Genomic DNA, 22,543 nt, shown 5'->3' on the forward strand with positions numbered 1-22,543 from the left:
ATAAGTTCATTAACAGGGAGTTGGACCTTCTTTCTTCAGTTGTGTATATTTGTGGTTAATTACATTGAATCTTTACATTGCTTGCCTTTGTTTCTTTGCTCTGTTCCAAATGAGCTGATGCATCTCTTGGATAACTTGAACTCAATGCCAGCCTATGTTATTACACCACGCTGCAAAGTCCCCTCCTTAGCTTTGTTTAAAATCCACGTGAGAATTTGGCACTTCTCTTTGCTGTTGAGCTTGCTTCGCTTAGGATGACTTGGTTGTTGCTCATCTGAATCTTTCATTGATGCTTGGTGTTGTCCTTTGAACAGTAGTAACTTCATTTTGTTGAGGTGGTTCATTAAGATCGAATGCAAAACCTTCAATCCCACATTCAGATCCAAATGGAACCGACCACAATGTGCAAAGTTCCCAACTCCATCTTGATGCTGCACCTGATTATTTTGAGCAACCACATCAGTTTCATCATTACTTGGAGAACAAACATCATTCATGTTAAAGGCTATAGCCATGGAAATGCAAGAACTGATGCAATCGTTTTCTAGAAAAAAAAGTCTCTTTCAAAGGGTTTTGTGTTTCTCAGTTTTGGGTGTAAGAGGAAAAAAATGAAAATCCTGTTCTTATAGGAGTCCCCCAAACTTATCTACATTTTGGAGGGAATAATAACATTTCAGTGAGACTTCATTTTTTTTGGTGCAATCTGTGTAATTATAATTATAATGTTGTAATACTATTGGTGCATAATTGTTTTTAAACTCATTTCAGTAGTTGCGTACAATGGACTTGGATCTGGGAAGGAGAATGAAAAAATGATGAGTGCAATTCGTGCACTTAAAATACTAACTTGCCATTGGTTGCGTAATTTCTTGTAAGGATTTTCACTGGTTGTTTCTTGTTTGTAAGGATGAGTGTGTTAACAATAAAGTGAAATTTCATTTTCTCTTTCTTGAAACCACGTGTATCTCCTCCTTTTGTAATCAGTTTTCATAGCAACACTTCCCCATGCAAGTACAACACATTAATTACAATCATTCTTTCCTTAAATCTTGTACAAAATGACAAACAAGCACTATAAATTGGGACGAGAATAGTAGTACATACTTTAAACAAAAAAAAACATATATAATTAGTAGAAGTGTAGAACATTGCTCTTTCCTTTATTCTCTTCGCATTGTCATCTCAAGAATATATACAGAAACTAGAAATACAAACTTACCAAAATTCATTTCTAATTGCTATTGATTAATAAATATAACTCAGGGAAAACTTCTCATAAAATTCCTAGAAGATGAGCAAATATGTCTTGGTTACAAATTTACAATAACCTTTTTGTTATTTGGTACGGATGACATGATTACAAACTTGGTGCTTTGGCTGACACAACGCTAATTTCAACAAAATTGGAGAACACACAGTATGAAAATTTCAATCACTCTTGAGCACTGACACTACATATCTTAAAAGGAACACTTGAAATAGAAGCTTACAGTCTCAAATTTTTTACGAGGCTATACAGCCTCAATTTTCTTTCCTTCAGCATCTTTAAATACAATTTATGACGAGTCTTAATTAACCAAGGAAGAAAGGGGAGGGAAAAGAAACAAAAATTGACAGCTTCTCAATTTGTTTTCACTTCCATATTCCTTCAAACTTTGTGAGGAAAAGACATGTTAAGATTATATTATAATCTTTTCGGGTAACTTCCTTCCACTTTGTATTTAATCTCATATGTTTTGTTGCACCAAATACAGGAACGTCATTGAAATTCTATATTCCTTTCTTTTCGATCTAAATTCTTACAACCAAATAACAAGTTGTATGTGTTCTCTCCTCGTTGTATCTCTCGTCTATTACATGAGTTTCTTTTCTTATCTTTCTCTAATTCTCTTCTTCTTACATGGTTTCCTCATCTTATATGTTACAATTAATATAAAATGGATGAAATATTTATCACACTATTTGAAAAGTAAAAATGTGACAACTAAAATGACAATTTATTGAAACTATTGACATAGCTCATAGCACGAGTCCTTTAACAAAAGTGAAAGTATTGGGTCAGACCGTCTGACCCAATACCTTCCGTCGGACAGGCTTAGCCCAGCAAAAACGTACGGGCTTTTTTTTTTATATTTGTTTTGTTGATCAGCAGTTTTGTTTATTTTTAGAAAAAACATTTAACGGTTATTAGGTCATTATCTTTTTTCGAGTTTGAAACTGTTTTTTGGATATCTGCTTGATTCTCACTAGTTTTAAAACTGATTCTTCTTCTTTTCAAAGAAACCGATATATTATTTACTGATTATTTCTAGAATTTTTCTGCTTCTCTGCTTCTCTGCTGTTGAAACTTAGCGTGTTTTTTTGTTCGTAATTCATTACTGTTGCATCGCAAATATGGTGAAGAGGATCAGAGATGATGATTCTAGGTATAATTTCGTTTGATTTTTGCTGCAATTTTTTTTTGTTTTCAGATTTTTAGCGTTTTTGTTGTTGTAATTGTAATGTAGCCCGAAGTTGAAGAAGGTGAAGAGTGTCGCATCTTCAGGAAAAATTTTGGCACTGTCTACTGCTGGGAAGAAGAAAGAGAAAGATGGTGATTATGATCCAAGGTAGATTTCAAGTTCTTAGTGTAGTTGAGATATTTATTTTTCTATTTTTGGATGATTTCAGTTTATTAGTGTATTTATTTCATGTTGTTAGGGTTTGTGTTTCAGTTTTTGTTGTTTTATACACATATGTTTTCAATTGTTGTTGTTTTTCAGTTGATATTTATATTCTTTCAGTTGATTATAGTATTCTTTCAGTTGCTACTTGTATTCTTTCAGTTGATGTTGTTTTTCAGTTGATATTTATATTCCTTCAGTTGATTCTTGTATTGTTTCAGTTGATTCTAGTATTGTTTCAGTTGCTTCGTATATTCTTTCAGTTGATGTTGTTTTTGTTTCATTTAGACATTTCTACCTTTCAGTTAGCACATGGGGTTGGTTGGTCTGGATTTCCTGACCATATGCACCTCGGATGGAGTGCATAGGACGAATGCAACTAGGCGATAAAATGTGCTAGGCCCAAATGAAACACATAGCAGTGAAGAAAGGGAGAAAGAGAGACGGAAGAGAAAGGGTGAAACGCTGCACTCAACATGAAGCATGGGCCCAAACCTACAGCTTGTTGTCAGTGACCATGACGCGCATCAGAGGTCCACTGACCAACAAATGGTGTCTTGCCACCTCGCGCATGGCCTTGATGTGACGCTGACGCTGCTTGTTCTGGTTTTTGTAACAATTATTTAAACGGGACAAAAACTTGTAACGTTAAAAAAAATTCTCCTATTAATTAAAAAAGAAATACAGTAACATCTATAAAATGATTTTATCTATAAATTGAGCCCAAATTTCATATATTTTAGCACACTTCTTCCCAATTTATTTTTTTGTAATTACTCTCTCCTACCTAATATTACTTAAACTAAGCCAATATTATGGATTCAAATAATCTTAATCCATAATTTAATTTAACGTAATCTAAATAGCTTTTATTAATTTAAATCATCTATTTCATATAAAAATATGTTATGTTGTATTCTAGTTTATTTGCGTTTATTGACTTATAAATCATGTTTATTGGTATTGTTATTATTGTTCATATGGCTTCAAATTGACAAGTCATATATATGTACATTACATTCATAACATCATGCAATCACATTTTATTATTTGTTCTTTCCACAAAGATTACAATTATTAGGCTCTTTCATATGTTCATTGCTTTTATACTTACGTTTATTGCATCCAGGGCGGCTTCTGAAAGACCTAAACTTGACGCATCAACATCGACAAAACTTATACCATCTCAGGATGCACTTCAGATATTGATCTCTGATGAGGATGAAGAGCTCAGCATAAAGATGAGACAAACAACACATCCCTTACAGAAACTCCTTACTCGAATATTTGAACAACCTGCAAAGAGACAAGCCATTGTTGACATTGGGTTTGGCGGGCTTCTCCATATGAACTTTCCAAGAAATGACCCTGTAATATGTGCACAAATTGTCAACTTGTATGGTGAGAATAGTTGTAGTCTCTTGATAGAATGGGGGCAGTCTCTTAAAGTGGAGGAGGTTGATGTTCACAATGTGTATGGCCTGCCACGGGTCGGACCGAGCATCAAAGAATCAAAAGTTGGGGATGCTTATTGGGGCATGCTAGACGAATGGAGAGCATACTTGGGGGTAGATAAGGATAAATTCCATAATTATTCTACTGTTAATTATGGTGAGCAGGCGGGGTTTTTTTTGCCAATGTTAAGGTAAGGTTGTAAGCTCAATTCCATAATTATCCTGCTGTTAATTAATTGGAAAATTAAGGTTGCAAAATACTTATGCATAACTTTATTATTTCGGTATTTATTGTTTATGAATTTAAATAATAAATCTTCCATGTTAGTAATTAGGATAAATTCCATAATTATTCTGCTGTTAAATAATTGGAAAATTAAGGTTGCAAAGTACTTATGCATAACTTTAATATTTCGGTATTTATTTTTTATGAATAGAAATAATAAATCTTCCATGTTAGTAATTAGGATAAACTCCATAATTATTCTGCTGTTAATTAATTGGAAAATTAAGGTTGCAAAGTACTTATGCATAACTTTATTATTTTGGTATTTATTGTTTATGAATAGAAATAATAAATCTTACATTTTACTAATTAGGCAAAGCCACCCATTGCGTATCGCCGCCAAAGACTCTATGGTGGTGCGTAGATAGGTGCATCTCCTACTTTTATGTAAATGTTATATCTAATTTCTTATGGACGTTAAATATTCGGTTATGACATTTGGATTGTAATGGATATTAATGATTTCTTATCATGTCTTAGAACTATTGTTAATTGTTATGTTATTTATTTGCAGTTTCGTTATTATGTGCACATAATTTTGTTATTCCTATTAAAGTTAAATCATTTAGAATTTGCATTGTAAAGTAAAAAATATATTCGAACTTCGCAACGTTTTGTAATTACTGGATAATGAAATAAACTTTGGTAATGAAATAAAATGATTATTATATTTAAAAAATTACGAATAATTGTTCATTATATAAGGTTAAAATGCAAACTTTCATAATTCACATTTTCTAATTTTAATAGAGATTCACATTTAGGAAATATAAAATTTGGTATTTCACAACATTTTAAAAATATAAAACAGATTGACAATTTCAAAATCTTGTACATATATATTCACCTATTGAAAATTCAAACTTTCATAAAAGTAACATTTTGAAAATTTAATACAGATTCAAAATTTCACCTAATAACCATTTGGAGGGAAGAGGGTAGAATTTGGGAATTTAATCTTTTTTTCTCCTCTTTTGACAATCCCATCATTCCTTTTGTTCCACTTTTGCCGTGTTGCAGTAGTTATAGTCAGCCCATCAATCTTACCTAGGCCCTAGGCCTGCTGCTGGACACAACACTCTTCCACATATTTCATCCACTATAATTTATATAATAGTTCGGGTCCGACACTTTTTGTTCACCTAACATTTTCACTTCACTTATATAAATGGCAGCACAATGAAGCCCACCTGTTATGCTGTGTAAAATTAGCAAACTTATATCACACTCCCAAAGATGGGTTCTTATAATTGGAGACTTGTGCAACAATGATTGATTCAAATCCCGAAGCAAACTCCTGACCAGCAACCTGCACAAAAGGGACCCACCCTGGAGGTTTGGGTGGTATTTCCACCTCCGAAGCTTAAGTCAGATGTCAGGGATGTAAAGGAACTTTTAGAGAGAGAAAGTAGAGAGAGAGAGAGAAGAATTTATGACAGAGTAACAGTACTATGCTCTGAAAAACGTACCTTTCACCCTGAAATCAAGGACTATTTATACTATTTGAAATGACTGTTGTGCCTTGATGTCACCCTAATTTGGGAGCATCTGATTGGCTAATCAAAGTAGTGGGACACGTGGCAGTAATTGATTGGTCAGCACACCTCACTTTCATAAAAAGGTGTAGATCATTTTTACTGGGCCTAAGTACGATTTTTGGGGCCAGAAGAGGGGCCTCTAGTACACTTTCTTCAGAGAAACGTACTTTTAGGCCTGCCACTTCCAGACCCTTTGTACTTTTACCCCTCAGCATGTATGCCACATGTAGGGCTCTGATGGGGCCACGTGTCAGCACGATAGCCGTTGATTTTTTAGGCTACAACATTTTCCCCTTAAAAGAGGGAGTTATTATCTTCAGGCGCAAGACGGTTAATCTTCCTCTTTTAACCGACCTGGAACTGCCTTCCCTTTATTCAAAAAAGAGGCGCGATTTTGCCGGTCTCCATAGGTCAACCCTAGCATAACGGTTACTTTTCACCGGATGAGGAGGTCATTTTCACCCCTCTATAAATATGTGCCTTAGTCGCTCCTGAATCATTTTAACATCGCTGAGAAATTTTCTAGAGAGAGAGACTCTGCAAATTTTTACTGAACTTTTAGAGAGAAGAACAACTCCCGTCCAAGCTCTTACTTTGCTCGTCCGAGGCCTCAAGTCACTTTGACGCTCGTCCGAACTTTCCTTCTACAGGTATATTCTCAACTCTTTCTTGCTTTCACACATATTTTAAGAAAATGAGCTCGTCTTCTTCATCGAACAAACCCGGCCGCTCAAGGGTTGGTTACTAGCCCTAGAACAGAGGACCTATCTTCTTCGGCATCTTCTAGAGTTGGACCCATCTTGGCCGGACATGCATTCTTTTTCTTTTCTCATGGCCGGCTAAGTCAGACGACCCAGTCTTTATCTGTGCAGGGTAATCTGGCTCGTGCTAAGCAAACAGCTCGTATCAGACGAGGAGTTAACCTGCCGGCCTCCAGCTCGGAAATGGAGGCATCTACAGGGCGAAATCCTGCTGACGGGGAGCGAGAAGTCCAAAGCGCTCGTCCAGCAGTTCCAAATCCGTCTCCTGAATATGTTCAGGATGAACATGTTAGCAGAGGCTCTCCAGACCCCAACCCGTCCACACGCGAGACGGTCTCGGATGAGCCAAGGACGGCCAGCTCTTCCAACCCTGCCAGTGATTCAGAAGAGCCGTCAACAACTTCGTCTGAAATAAGACGACGGCTATGTCCCCTCTCTGACCCTAGGTTCATCCTGGCCGATAACACTTGGCTGGGACGATTAGGTTCAGACCTTAGCTCCTTTTCAACGGCCATGCCCATGCCGGGCAACAAATTCGTTCTCCCTGGCCGGGAGGATACCATCTTTAGTGCCCCTTCTGGCCATTTTTCTGTTTATCGGCTGGCATTAGATGCCGGCCTTCGCTTTCCTCTCCACCCTTTCATCAGTCAACTGCTCCATTATTACGGTATAGGACATAATCAGCTTGCCCCAAACTCTTGGCAAAACATCCTGACCTTTCTGGCCGTGTGCAATTTGAAAGGGAAGAACCCTTCTCTGGCTGCCTTCACCCACATCCATTATGTTGCCAAGGTTCCTAGAACTGTCGAAGGGAGCTGGCTGAGTGTATGCAACCGTCAAGGCTTCTTGACGTCTTGGGATAAAACATCCAAGATGCACTCTTGGAAGGGTGAGTTCCTCTTCGTCCAGGCGCCCAGCAAAGTGGTGGCTAGCCGGCTTCAGTATTTTAGCCGATCTACCACCAATACTGGACGAATGGCTTTGTATCTGGAACTAGAGGATAGCTCTGCCGAGGAGATGGTGGAGTATTTCCGGGTTTCAGAGTATTCTATGGAAGACGTCTCTTTCAAGGGTCCGTCCAATTGGATCCCTTTTAAAGAGATGTTTTATCATGATAATTTCCTTGTCGCTGCTGGCTTGCGGCACTCTAAGTAAAATTCCCGGCATGCGTGTCATTCGTCTAACACCTGCGGTTTTCTTTTTTCTTTTTTGCAGATTCAGCCAGAAGTAAACTCAGAAAATCTTGGATTGGAGATATGAGTTCATCCAGATTTGCTGATACTCTCTGGAAAGAATACAGCAAGTCAGGTGCCGAGAAGAGGGCTGACACACTGGTAAGATTTCATTCAAATTTTTAATTTTTTTTTTTTTACAACTGGATGAACTGCTTACTCGAGAGGCAACTCGTCCAAGCTGACTTTCGGACGTGCTGCCCTATCAAGGAGCAACACGTCCAGACATCGACTGGACGAGCTGCCTCTTTGAAGGGCAATTCGTCCAAGTTATGTCTGGACGGACTGCGTCTTCGAACAGCAACTCGTCTGGACAAGGACAGGACGAGGTGCTTCTTTGGAATGCAATTCGTCCAGAACATTGATGGACGGACTGCTTCTTTGGAGAGCAACTCGTCTGGACAAGGACAGGACGAGGTGCTTCTTTGGAATGCAATTCGTCCAGATCATTGATGAACGGACTGCTTCTTGGGAAAGCAACTCGTCCAGATTATTGGTGGACGGACTGCTTCCTGGGAGAGCAACTCGTCCAGATTATTGATGGACGGACTGCTTCTTGGAGAGCAACTCGTCCGGATTTTTCTAGACGAGTTTCCTCTTCGTGGATAAGCTCGTCCGATTTTTCTTGGACGATCTGCCTCTTTGAAGAGCCACTAATTCTCTTTTCATGCTTCTAATAATTTATAGAAAAATGCCCCAACATCAAAGGCATTGGCCGAGAAAGCGGCAGCAAAAAAGCGGCCGGCTGGGACCAGCGAGGCACCCCCCTCCAAGAAACCAAAGGGGTTTACAGCCAAAAAGAAGAAACCAACACGGCCGGTTCCTAAGGTCGTGATAGATCTCCCGGCCAAAGAGGAGGCCAAGGAAGAACCGGCCGAGGTCGGCCCCATGGCTCTGGTAACATATGCTGGGCCTGCCGAGCAGCTTGCAGCGCCACAACCTGACGAGGTTGTTATTTTAGATGACGGGGTCAGTCTTCTCAGCCGGACGCGGCTGCTGATGGGTCTGCCTTTTCTGGGCCAGTGGCCAAGCTGGTAGAGCAGATGCCACTGCTTATAGGAGGCTTCCCGTTCTTCTGGTGAGTCTTATTACTCAAACGTGGTTAGAATGCTACGGGTTGGCGGGCGTCCGATGAGTCCGTCCAACAAACAAGCGGTTGTAATTCCCATCAGATGTACTGACGAGTCTAATCTTTCAGATAAAGGGAAGGGCCCAGCTGTTGACGGCTCCCCTAGCCTTTCTGACGATGAATCTTCTCCAGCTTTCGGGAAGATGTCGTCGTCCGACCGTGAAAAGCTCAAGACGGAGCTTTTCAAGTGCTTTCCTGAACCCTATATTAAGGGGTTAAGGGGAGCATCGTCTGGACATGTAGGTACATGTCTCAGCTTGCTGCCGAGGTACATCCTTTTCTTTTAGACGCTTATGTTTTATACTTGCATTTATTTACTTCTTTTTCATCCGTCCTACATGCCTTATCCTTTCATGTTTTCAGCTTTTTGCTCGCAGCATGATAACAGAAGACTGGGCAAAGGAGCTCAGAAAAGAAAACAAAAAGCTCGTCCACGATGTGACGGCGGCCGCTGACCATGCTCAATTTGCTATGGCCCAGCAAGAGGTGTTGCATCAGCAGACCAAGATTGCCCTGGAAAAGCGGTCAGCCGAGCTGGAATCTCAGATCAAAGTCTACCTCCTTCGGTTGACGGAGATGCTGGACGAACGGGCATCATTGGAGCGTGCCCTGACGGACGAGAGGAATTCAGTCATGACAATGGCTGCTGACTTCTATAAAGAGAATCTCGTCCTGAAGGTCAAGAACAAGCCCTTCGTGCTGAGGTTGCAGACACAGTGGCGCGCCAAAGAGGCTATGAACACGTCATAGACACCTCAAAGGAATGGGCGGTGCAGGCTTTTGGCATGATGGCCGAAGAGGAGGATATCCCCGATATACTCGTCGGCTGGAGTTCCAAGAAGCTTGCATAAGGCACCATATCTGGAGCGACCCTCCCGTCTTTGAAGAATCTTCTGAGGATGAAGAGGGAGAGACGATGAGAGGCCAGGACGAAGAGGACAATGATCCTCCTGCCGCTAGTTCTTTTGTTGTATCTTGGCCGTGAGCCACTTGTATTTTTCTTTTTTTTTTGTACTTTGTTTTTAGATTAGATTGTAATCATTCCTTTCTTATATGAAAAGCTATCTTTTTCCATCTCTATTGTGCTATGCTTTACTGTTTTTGACGTCTTACATTACAATCCCATATTTGTACCAAGTACAAAAGCAACTCGTCATAATATCCTTCTGACGATCCAATCAGCTCTTTTGGCCGATTACATTAAGCCTTCTTAATGTCTAACTATAAAAGTAATTCGTCAACATTTTTTTTATCTGACCCAGTTGCTTTTTCCTGGACGTTTCTGGACGTTCATCACCAGATGCTCAAGCAAAGACTTGTTTTAATTTTTGGGTTTCAAAAACTGCCAAGTTAATAGTTTGCTCGGCCAGAACCTGGGTAATCATTCGTCATTGGACAAAGACTTAGTCAATTTATAAATTATGCCCCTATATGCCCCCTTCTTGGACGAGGAGTTTTTATAACTTTCCACTGTTCAAGAAGGAGTTAAGACCATAATTTTTAAATAACTTGGACGTTTTTCAAAGTGATTGTAACTCGTCCATCTTTGTTAAATTATGAAATAACTTGTTCCTTTACTAAGGTTGTTATTTCGAAGTTTTGTGGCTTTTGACGGAAAGTAGGACACCTTTACTAAGGCGTCCTAATCCTAGCCGACCTTGTTTGGGAGGTGTTCAACTCTTTAAGTAAACCACCGGCCAAATCTTGCATATATATCCATTTAAGGACGATAACATGTTCGGCCGACCTCCTAATGAAAGGTGCATTGTCTGTTTTGCTTTGCTAAATTTAATGACTTTGGACGATTGTAATAACTTTAAGCAAATAAATCAAACAAAGTCATAGAGAAGTAGAGTGTATTATATGAAGTTTGCTTGACGAATAGTCAAGATACATGTATACATTCTACTTTTTCTTTGTAATGCATTAAAAAAGATTACAATTTAGCTGGATGCCCTAAACAAAGTATTTTTCAAAGTGTCAGAATTCCACGTCCTAGGAATAGACGTCCGTCCAATCCTTCTAGACGAAAGGTGCCATTCTGAACTACTTCGATTATCTTATAGGGTCCTTCCCAGTTAGGAGTAAGCTTGCCTAACTCTTTGGCTCGGCCGACCGCTTCCATTTTTCTTAGGACGAGGTCTCCCAGCTTTAACGGACGTCTTGCAACTCTTTTGTTGAAGTCTCTTGCCATTCTCAACTTGTATAGTTGCATCCTCAGCAAAGCGTGCCCCTGACTTCAGGAACTAATCCAGAGCCGTCCTAAGAGCTGCCCAGTTAGCGTTTCTGATACATCATTACCCTTATAGTGGGTTCTTCAACCTCAATAGGAAGGACGGCCTCAGAGCCATAAACCATCATAAAAGGAGTCTCTCCAGTGGAATTCTTGGTCGTTGTCCTTATTGACCATAAGACCAGCTGCAATTCTTCTACCCAAAGCCCCTTTGCATTGTCCAACTTCTTTTTTATCCCGGCCGAAAGAATCTTGTTAAAAGCCTCACTTGCCCATTAGCCTGTGGATGAGCTACTGCGGCAAAGTGAGCCTTGATTCCTTGGTCAGCCAACCATTGACGAAGCTTGGGTGTTTCAAATTGCGGCCCATTATCAAAGACGATCGACTGGGGCATGCCAAACCTTGTAATCAAGTTCTTCCAGATGAACCCTTTGACGTCATTGGTGGTGATTCCCCTTAATGCTTCGACTTCAACCCATTTTGTAAAGTAGTCTACAGCTACTATTACAAATTTCTTCTGGCCGGCAGCAATAGGGAAAGGCCCAAGGATGTCCATCCCCCATTTAGCAAAGGGAAGAGGAAAGAGAATGGGCGTCAAGTAATTGGACGGCTTTTGATGATATTACCATGCTTTTGGCAACTATCACACTTCTTGGCATAGAGCAGTGCATCTTCTTTTAAGGACGGCCAAAAGTAGCCCGTCCTGAGAGCCCTTTCTGCCAAAGCTCTTCCTCCAATGTGAGAAGCACAAGCTCCCTCATGCAACTCCTTCAAAACGTCCAGACCTTCCTTTCGGCTGATGCACTTGAGAAGAGGCCGATTATAGGATTTCTTGTATAGAGTCTCATTCCACAATTCAAACCACTTGTCCCTTGCTTTCACATACTTGGCTTCAATTGGGATCAAGAGGCAGACGGCCGTTTTCTTGAATTCAATGATTGGACTCATCCACTCATCATCTCGGCTGAGAAACAGCTTCTCCGGCCTCAATGCTCTTGGCCGCCTTTACTTCCCAGAAGACTGTTCTAGGAACATCTCCTTCAGCCGAGCTGGCCAGTTTAGAGAGGGCATCAGCTTGATGGTTTCTCTGATCTGGGCACCTGATCTAGGACGAACCTCTTTAAAGACTTGATCTCTTCCTTGACCAAATTCATATACTTGCTCATGGACGCTTCCTTGCATTCAAACTCACCATTGACTTGACTGACAACCAGCAGAGAGTCAGTTTTAGCTTCAATTTCCAAGGCCCCAGCCGCTTTGCACATTTTTATGCCGGCTAAGAGAGCTTCATACTCTGCTTCATTATTGGACGCCTGGAATTTGAACTTCATAGCATATTCAAACTTATCCCCTTCTGGAGATTGAAAAATGATTCCTGCCCCACATCCGTTAGCAGTTGAGGATCCGTCCACCATAAGGGTCCAATGACGCCTTCCTGCCGCGGATCTTGGACGCTTTCTACGTAGGCCGAGTAAGCTCTACAATGAAATCAGCCAAAGCTTGGCCCTTATTGCCTTTCTAGGCTCAAATGTTAAATCAAACATATTAAGCTCAACAGCCCATTTTAACATCCGGCCAGAGCATCCATCTTATGCACACTTGCCTAAGCGGCTGATCTGTATAGACAAGAATGTTGTGGCTAAGAAGTAAGGCCTTAACTTCCGGCTAGCCATCAACAAAGCCAAGCCGAATTTCTCAATGGACGAATATCTGCTCTCAGCATCTTTCAGCACATGACTTACAAAGTAGACGGGTATTGCACCGTGTCTCTTTCAGCCAAGAGAACTGCACTTACGCGAAGGGTATACAGCCAGGTATACATACAACTTTTCACCTTCGGCCGGACTGATCAACCTAGGCAGCTGCCGAAGATGTCTTTACTTGCTGAAGCGCCACCTCAGCTTCTTCCGACCACTCAAACTCGGCATTCTTTCTTATAGTAGCAAAGAAATGGTGACATTTGTCTCCTGATTTTGAGAGAAACCGTCCAAGAGCAGCCAAACAGCCCGTCAACCTCTGAACTTCTTTGACTTGGACGGCGAAGACATATTCATAATAGCTGAATTTTGTCGGGATTTGCCTCAATCCCTCTCTGATCAACCAAAAATCCCAGAAATTTCCCAGCAACTACGCCGAACACACATTTTTGCGGATTAGCTTCAACTTGAATTTTCTCAAGGTGAGGAAGGTTTCCCTCAGATCGTCCAGATGATCTTTCTCTTCTTTACTCTTGACGATCATGTCGTCGATATAGGCTTCCATATTTCGCCCAAGCTGCGGCTGAAAACCGTATTAATGAGCCTCAGAAATGTGGCTGGCGATTTCTTAGGCCGAAGGGCATCCTGAGCCATCCATACAATCCTTTCTCAGTAATGAAGGAAGTCTTATCTTGATCATCCGGCCACATAGGAATCTGGTGGAAGCCAGAATAGGCGTCCATAAAGCTCAGCAGGGCATGTCCGGCCGTGGAATCCACCAGACGATCAATTTTAGGCAACGGGAAGCTGTATTTAGGACAAGCCTTGTTCAGATCGTATAATCAACGCACATTCTCCAAGTGCCATTCGGCTTTGGAACCATACAACATTTGCTACCCAATCTGGGTAATATGTTTCCCGGATGAACTTAGACTTGAGCAGCTTTTGGACTTCTTCATCAACGGCCTTATTTCTGGCCGGCCCAGATGCCTCTTCTTCTGCCGAATAGGCTTTTCCCCGGCTCAATGTTGAGCTTATGGACGGCCACTTCAGGTCTATCCCAGGCATCTCTTCTACAGCATAGGCAAACACATCTTCGAATTCTCGCAGCAACGCAACTAAGGCGTCCTGAATCTTGATCTCAAATGACCAATTTTCAATGTCCTTTCCGGACGTTCTGGATTCAAGCAAATCTCTACTGGACTTTCCACCGGTTCTGGACGTTCTAGTCCCAGACCATTATAGCCATTATCTCAGATGAATGCTTTTCTTCTTTAATTGCCAAACACTTTCTCTTCTTGCTAGGCAAAAGCATGGACGGATTGCTTCAAAGAGGAGGCATCTTGAACCTTCTCAACTTCTTGCCTAAGCTCAACAATCTGGCCTTTAACTTCTTGGCCGAATCATCTTCTTGCCTTTGGACACTCTGCTTTTCTTCCAAGATGATGGTTTGAGTGTGGTGAGATAGCATTCTCTGCAGCTTGCTGATCTCCATAAAGGATCCAATCTTCCCACCATCACATCAAACTTCATCAGCATTAAATGGGTCACAATGACGGCCTTGATGTGATTTAAGGTAGGTCGTCCGAGAATGACATTATAAGCTGTCAAGTCTCGTACTACCAAAAATTTCACAAAAAGCGTCCTGGCCGCATCTTTTTCTCCAACCCTGACGGGAATGTGACGTTCCCATAGGGTGTATGACCCTCCGCCAAAACCATTATAGGATGATTACGGCATCAAATCATTTTTGTCAAACTTTAACGAGACAAACAATCAGCACTGATTATATCAGTGGAGCTTCCGTATCAATCAGAATTCGCCTAACCCTAAGGTTGGCAATCTTATTTCCACAACAAGTCATCATGCGGCGTCCTTATCTTCCCTCGGTCCAGCTCGCTGACCACTATTTTTGGAAAAGGATCAGACTCGGCCTGGTTGTGAGCATAACCTGGCTGAGTTCCCTCAAATAGTTTTTGTGGCCCGATTTGTTGGACCTCCAGCCGCAAATCCTCCTGAGATGACCATTACTACTCATCATCCGTGCTATCTCCGTCCATTTTCTTCCTTGACGGTTATCCCTTTTCTGAAACTTCCTTCCTGACGAGGGAGGTAATTGTTCATTTTCCTTTTCGAGCCAACTCTTCTAGCGCTCGCTTCAAATGCTTGCATTCATTGGTTTCATGCCCACAATCTTTGTGAAAGTGACAATACTTGCTCTTGTCTCTGTTACGGTAAGGCGTCTTCATTTCGGCCGGCGCCTTTAGCTCATGCTGATCTTTTATTTCCATCAAAATGGAATATTGATCTTTGTTGAACTCTATTGGTTCAGCTGAGGCCGCCGGCTCTGACCGCCTACTTCTCTTGGACGAGGTGGTCATAGAAGTCATTGCCCAAGTCTCAGCCTTTTGGGCGGATTCTTTTTTGGCTGAACAGCTTCTCACTTTCTTCACTTCTGGCTGTTTGCTTCAGCACAAACCTCTGTGGCATGAATGAATGCTTCAGCCTCCCTCAATGCTTCCGTAAAGTAGTGATTTTCTTCTTACCAAATCAAACTTAAAACTTCCTGGCTTAGCCTCTGATGAAGGCGTCAAACGCCACACCCGCATTCAGATCTTGGATCTGCAATGCTTCTAGATTAAATCTCTTCACATAACCTCTCAAGGCCTCCTTAGGACCTTGGATGACCTTTCCCAGGTGCATGCTTGTTTTTTGTTCTTGACGATTAGCCACAAAGTGACTGGTGAATAGAATGCTAAGTTCAGTAAAATTGTTCACTGAGTTAGGGGCAAGTTGTTAAACCATTTTTGCGCTACTCCTTCAAAGTAGCTGGAAATTCTTACACCAAGTAGCATCGTCCACCCTTGGACATACATCTGATGCTTGTAAGCTGATAGGTGATCGTCCGGATCAGTAGTTCCGTCAAAAGGTTCAATGGTTGGGAGCTTAACCTTTGGGAAAGGAGGGGACTCCATGATCCTGACCGAGAAAGGAGTGGGCCAATTGATCTGGAGTGCCGCCACCTGCCCTTCAATGGGTATGTGCTCCTGACGGTACTCTTTCAAAACCGGATTAGATGAGGTGTTAGCTAAGGCTTGACGCCTGTACACCATAGGCTGCAAAACTGTCTTCTCCTCCTTGGCTGGAAAGCTGATGGCCACGGCTTCGCACCACTGTTCTGGACGGGAGCCTTAAGGACGGATCCTTCATATATGGCGTGGAGCCAGAGGCCGAACGCTGCTGCGCTGCCGCCCTCTTGGCCTCCAAGTACTCCCTGGCATCAGTCTCCATCATGTGACCAGTAGGAGGGATATTATCTGCTGGACGGACCACCAGTTTCCAGTCCATCTTCCTCCTAGAATCACTGACTGCTGGCTGCTTTCCTTTGGAAGGCGGCCTAGTCAATTCTGGCCGAGGTGGCCGACTAGGTCCTGGACGACCCTCATGGGGTCGCCCTTTGAGTGGCCCAGCTGCCTCTCCTCCCGACTCATCTGAAAAACAACATATTGTTCTTAATCTGCTCTTCCATAACAGCGGCCATCCTTGCCTGGAAGTCATTCAACACATTTTCCAAATGACCAGCTGTCACTGGACGGTCAAGATTCTCTTGGATGACTGGAGTTACAGTCCTACCCTCTAGATGAACGGCAGCATGGCCCTGATCCCGTCCACGAGGTGGCTCTCGTCATCAACGGTATCATCCACCTGAACTCTAAAACTTCTGTTCCTTGCACATTCGATGAGTGACAGTCCGTCATTGTTGCGTCTCCCCACAGACGGCGCCAAATGTTATGTGTGTAAAACTAGCAACTTATATCACACTCCCAAAGATGGTTCTTAAATATGGAGACTTGTGCAACAATGATTGGTTCAAATCCCGAAGCAAACTCCTGACCAGCAACCTGCACAAAAGGGACCCACCCTGGAGGTTTGGGTGGTATTTCCCCCTCCGAGCTTAAGTCAGATGTCAGGGATGTAAAGGAACTTTTAGAGAGAGAAAGTAGAGAGAGAGAGAGAGAGAATTTATGACAGAGTAACAGTACTATGCTCTGAAAAACGTACCTTTCACCCTGAAATCAAGGACTATTTATACTGTTTGAAATGACTGTTGTGCCTTGATGTCACCCTAATTTGGGAGCATCTGATTGGCTAATCAAAGTAGTGGGACACGTGGCAGTAATTGATTGGTCAGCACACCTCACTTTCATAAAAGGTGTAGATCATTTTACTGGGCCTAAGTACGATTTTTGGGGCCAGAAGAGGCTTCTAGTACACTTTCTTCAGAGAAACGTACTTTTAGGCCTGCCACTTCAGACCCTTTGTACTTTTACCCCTCTGCATGTATGCCACATGTAGGGCTCTGATGGGGCCACGTGTCAGCACGATAGCCGTTGATTTTTTAGGCTACAACACCACCCACTCCCAAATTAATTTTACACGAAAACACTTTTTATGTTTCAAAGGCCCAATACCATTCCCCTAAAGAACGTGTAACAACAAAAACCCTTAACCCTTATAATTCCATTTTGCTAAATCTACCCAAATTTAAGTAGACCTTTTGTTTTAATGGCAAGTCCACAATCAATCCTGGCAGTCAACCTAATTGGATCGCAAAATAGATTGCAACTTAAATGTGCAACGGTTGACAAATTCTTATTGGGAGGCTTCCCAACTTCTATGATATCTGAATTATGTGGCGAGAGCGGATCAGGTAAAACACAATTTTGCTTACAACTTGCTTTGGTAACTCAGCTACCACCAAATCGAGGAGGTGTATTCGGTTCAACCATATATATTCACATAAATAATGTCTTCCCATCATTTCGCCTCAATCAAATGCTTACAAGTATGAAGGCGAAATTTGATGATGAGACAAATAACTACATGTCACTTGATAATGTTTTCGTGAAACGAGTTGACGATTCCAAACAATTGTTAACTACACTAAACACAATAGAGCAAATGTGTGACGCACATTCGCATACTTCAAGACATGTGCGGGTACCAGTGATTGACTCAATAACTTCATTATTTCAATGCGACTACGCCAACACCGCAACTGATATGCGTGCGAAATCAAAAATGTTTTTTACTCTCTCAGCTAAACTAATAAGTATAGCGAATGCATACAATGTAGCCGTTATTATCACAAATGACATTAGAGATGCATTTGATAGTACCGGGTACACAACAAATAATTTAATATTAACATCTTCCAATCGCCAAGTTGTTCCTGCACTTGGTCTAGCATGGTCGAACTGCATCAACAATCGTTTCTTTCTTGGCAAAGAAATAAAAGTCGATACAACTTATAGGTTTTTTAGAACTATTTTCTCACCCTACTTACCAAATTTAGAGTGTACTTTTTCAATTACCACATGTGGAGTTACTTAAAATATTTGTTAATCTAATTTATATTTTGTCATATCTTTTTCTCATTTCACCTACAACCTTCTCACCAACTATGTATTAAATTAGGGAAACTATGCATACAAGTGGGTATTAAATGTGCTATTTACTAGTTAACATTTACAATTTGAAGGTTAACTTATAAGAATTAATAGATGCCTTAATGTCTTAAAATGAAACCATCACACCTCCATATTTACAAAAAACTAAATAACACCATCATCACCTCCATAGCTCATTTTCTTTTCTTAATATCTTCTCTCTACACTTCGGACAGGCTAATAGTCGTATCACCTTATCAAAAGTAATCCTAAAGTCCTCTAACAAATAGTAGTCAGGGAAGTAGGGTCGAATCCACAGAGAAACAGTGCTCTTTTCCTAATTGTCAGTCAAATCTAGAGTATAGGAACGAGTGTTTGTGAGTAATTATACTAAACTAGACTATAACTATATCAAGAATTATCAAAAAATAAAAGTCTAGGGCATAGGTTCACCAATGATCAATCTTTCGGGATGAAACACTAAAATCAACAATTAATAATGCAGTTAAACAGATTGATTCGCTCTCTCAAGTCTAAATCAATCATAGAACGATATTAACAGGCTCTCGCAATTTATTAATACCAACTCAACCTATTGAAACTAGCCTTAATATCAAGTTTATACCTCTCGGCGCATAACCTAATATTGCAACACTACAAACAATCAAATCTGGCCAAATTGGATTGAAAAGACATAAAAACATTCAATAGGAATCAACATGCATCAATAAAAATCAATACTTTAATTAAACATCCCTTCCTAATTGATCATGGATCCCCCTAAACCCTAGAAATAGACTACTCAATCATAATTGGGGAAGACATATTCATAATTAAATAAGCAAACATGAATTAATAATAAAGGATTGAATAGGAATAAGAAGAGAAAGAAATATAACCAATTGTAGATCCAATCTTGCAAAAATCAAAGCTTCTATTGAAAATTCAATGTAATTCGGGAAAAAGCAAAACTAGGGTTCTTCACTAATTGAGAGAAAAAAAAAGTTCTAATCTTTTATGAATTAATGATGGAAAAAACAAAATAGAAAATCAGATAGGAACTAATAATATTCCCTTAAGTCTTTATACCTTTCTATTTCCTAAAACAACTAGAAAAATAGAGTCTAATTCGTCAAAAGATAAAGCCTTATTCGACTAGGAAACCCGGAATAACCCGCAGCTGCGGGTTTTCGGCCTGCAAAACAGCGTCAACTTGTAAAGACCATATCTCGCAAACTAGAAGTCGTATTGATAGGCTGTCGTACACCCGTCAAAAATAATTCCTGCAAAACCTTCTAACAATGTAGTAGGGTAAGTAGGGTCGAATCCACAGAGAGATGGTCGTTTTAATCTAGTTTCTAAAGTATAGAGAAACTAAACAAGATCACAAATATTTAAATTAAAGATCTAAACTAATCAAACTACGAAAATCAAACTAAAAATGATCTAGGGAATGGTTCACCATGTTTATACTTATAAACTATCAAAATATCATCATAGTTCAATTAATCATATATCTAGAGCATAGGTTAATCCTTGGTCAGGCATTAACGCTCTCAAATCAACATATGTTAGTACGGTCGCTCAACATAATCAGATTTGCTAATTGTAGGTAAGCCTCTAAAGAGTACTATATCTCGATCTATGACTCGATATTAGCAATATTTAATCAGACAATTGATCAGATTGTAAAATTAACAAGAAAAACACTAATCAATTAGAGAAATCAATAACTAATCAAACCATGAATAAATATCAATCAAATCATATTATATGAACATGGATTCCCAAAACCCTAGAAATAAAAAACTACTCTAACATGAAATAAAAGATCATATCTAAAACTATAACATAATTAAAGAAATCAAGGAAAGAAACTAAAAGAAATCATGAATTAATGAAAGGGATGAAAACTAGGGTTTACACTAAAAACTAGAGAGAAAGAGAGGAGAGAAAACTAAAACCTAGAATAATAGAAAATAACGTGAAAGGGGAGGAGGAGAGAGAAAAAGAATGAAAACCTATCTAAATAATATTCAATAACCTAATATGACTAGGAAAGTAATTTACAAGATAAGGAAAGTCTTAATTAAATCATTAATAGGCGGATTAGTGATCCGCGCGTACGCGTGGCAGATTCAAACAGAAACAGTGCAATCTTCCGAAAGGCATAACTCCTTGACTAGAAGTCTCCTCGGGGCGTGCCACATATCATTGGAAAGCTCTTCAAGTCTAGTTTCCAAATCTGCTGGAATTACGCGATTTTAAGGATCAAATAAAAAGTTATGATCAGAAGAGTAGACATGACTCTTTTTCACATTTCTTCTAATGATTTTCCGCTTCGTTTTTGCTCAAACTCGTACCATGACATATCCATACGATCCTTATGCATTGTAGCTTCTTTCCAAGTGCTCCTAATCCTCAAGCTTAGCTAATCATACTCCAAATACGTCTTCAATGCCTGAAATTCATCAAAAACAAGAAAACATACCGAATAGGAATAGAAAAGTATAACTTGAGAATATAATGCATAATGAACCTAAATATGAAACTAAATGCTCTAAAATGCAACCTAAATGCACCTAAAAACTATATATAAAAATGACTTATTACGTATTGGGGCGTGTAATATATCATTGGAAAGCTTTTCAAGTCTAGTTTCCAACCCCACTGGAATCACTAACTTCCGATCTCTGGATAATGAGTTATGATCAAAAGAGTGCACATGACTCAATTTCCATACTTCTTTTAATATGTTTCCGCTATGTTTGGGTTGCAATCTGACTCGAAGATGCCCTTTGGACTTCTCATTTGACTTAGCTCCTTCCTAGATGCTTCTCACGCTTAAGCTTGTCCAATAATACTCCAATTGTGTTCTCAATACCTGAAAACTATCAAAAACACCGAAAACACACACAAGAGTGATATCTTCTCAACTTAAGTAACTAATATGCAATTATGGACTAAGAATGCAACTAAATGATCCTAAAATGCAACCTAAATGCATCATGAAATTCCTATATTAATATGACTCATCAAATTCCCCCAAGCTAAACTGTTGCTTGTCCTCAAGTAATCGAACAAGGTCAAACACACAATCCAAAACACGAGAGATATCAATCCTACATGAACCAAGCATCGAGTATCAATGAAACAAGGCCGCATAGCACGTCATGTGACCAATCAACTCAACAATCTTACCACAAACCCTTTCCCCCAAGCTGGACTTAACAAAACTTGACAGACCTCACTATAGGTATGTGAACTAATACCCTCTTGTGTTTAGGGCGAAAATCAATGACACTCAACAATCTCAACCTATATCTATCAACTCAGAAGAAGCAGTACTCTTTAACTTTGACCTTTTGACTCACCTTCAACACGAAAAATGCAACACACAAAGATCAAGAGGACTTTCAAGGGTTGTAATGAGGCTAGGGTTAAGGGTATGGATCATATTTTGGGAAATATGGTGGAAAAGCCAAGAAGGGGAGCAAATATCAATGTAAAAACGGCCTAATAAGGCATTCACAACTTCATATAACACCATCATTACCAAAATATCACCATAATATCTTTCATGCATAGTAACCCATATATAACCTTTTCACTTTTCTTTCAAAAATATGTTCACTTTCTTTGTTTCTTTCATTTCTTTTTCTTCATTCTTTTTCCATATTGCCGAAATCTCTTTGAACCACATTCGAATTCGATGATAAAGCTCATTAATAACACTTTCCTTCAACAAAACCACGCATTAACTACATCCATGTAATACAGTATGACCAAAACTAACACTTGCTCCCCCAAGCTAGGCTTGGGACAATAATCAAATGAGGTTAAGGGTTGTAATATGGGTGAAAGTAGCAAGCAAGGGTCAAGAAAGCTCAGTGGGGCTAGAGACGGGAAATGTGTAAACAAGTAGAACTCTGGAGCTAAAATCATGAAATGAACGCCTCAATCATATCAAATAGTATACACAATCAAGTATCAAGGAGTACCAGGTCAAAATCAAGATCAATACATCAACTGAGGAACTAATCACTCATGAAAGAACATAACTGACACAGATTCGTCAGTTTATTAGGCACAGAAGCTCA

The sequence above is a fragment of the Beta vulgaris genome, chromosome 8, assembly GCF_026745355.1.
Source record: "Beta vulgaris subsp. vulgaris cultivar EL10 chromosome 8, EL10.2, whole genome shotgun sequence".
NCBI lineage: Eukaryota > Viridiplantae > Streptophyta > Magnoliopsida > Caryophyllales > Amaranthaceae > Beta > Beta vulgaris.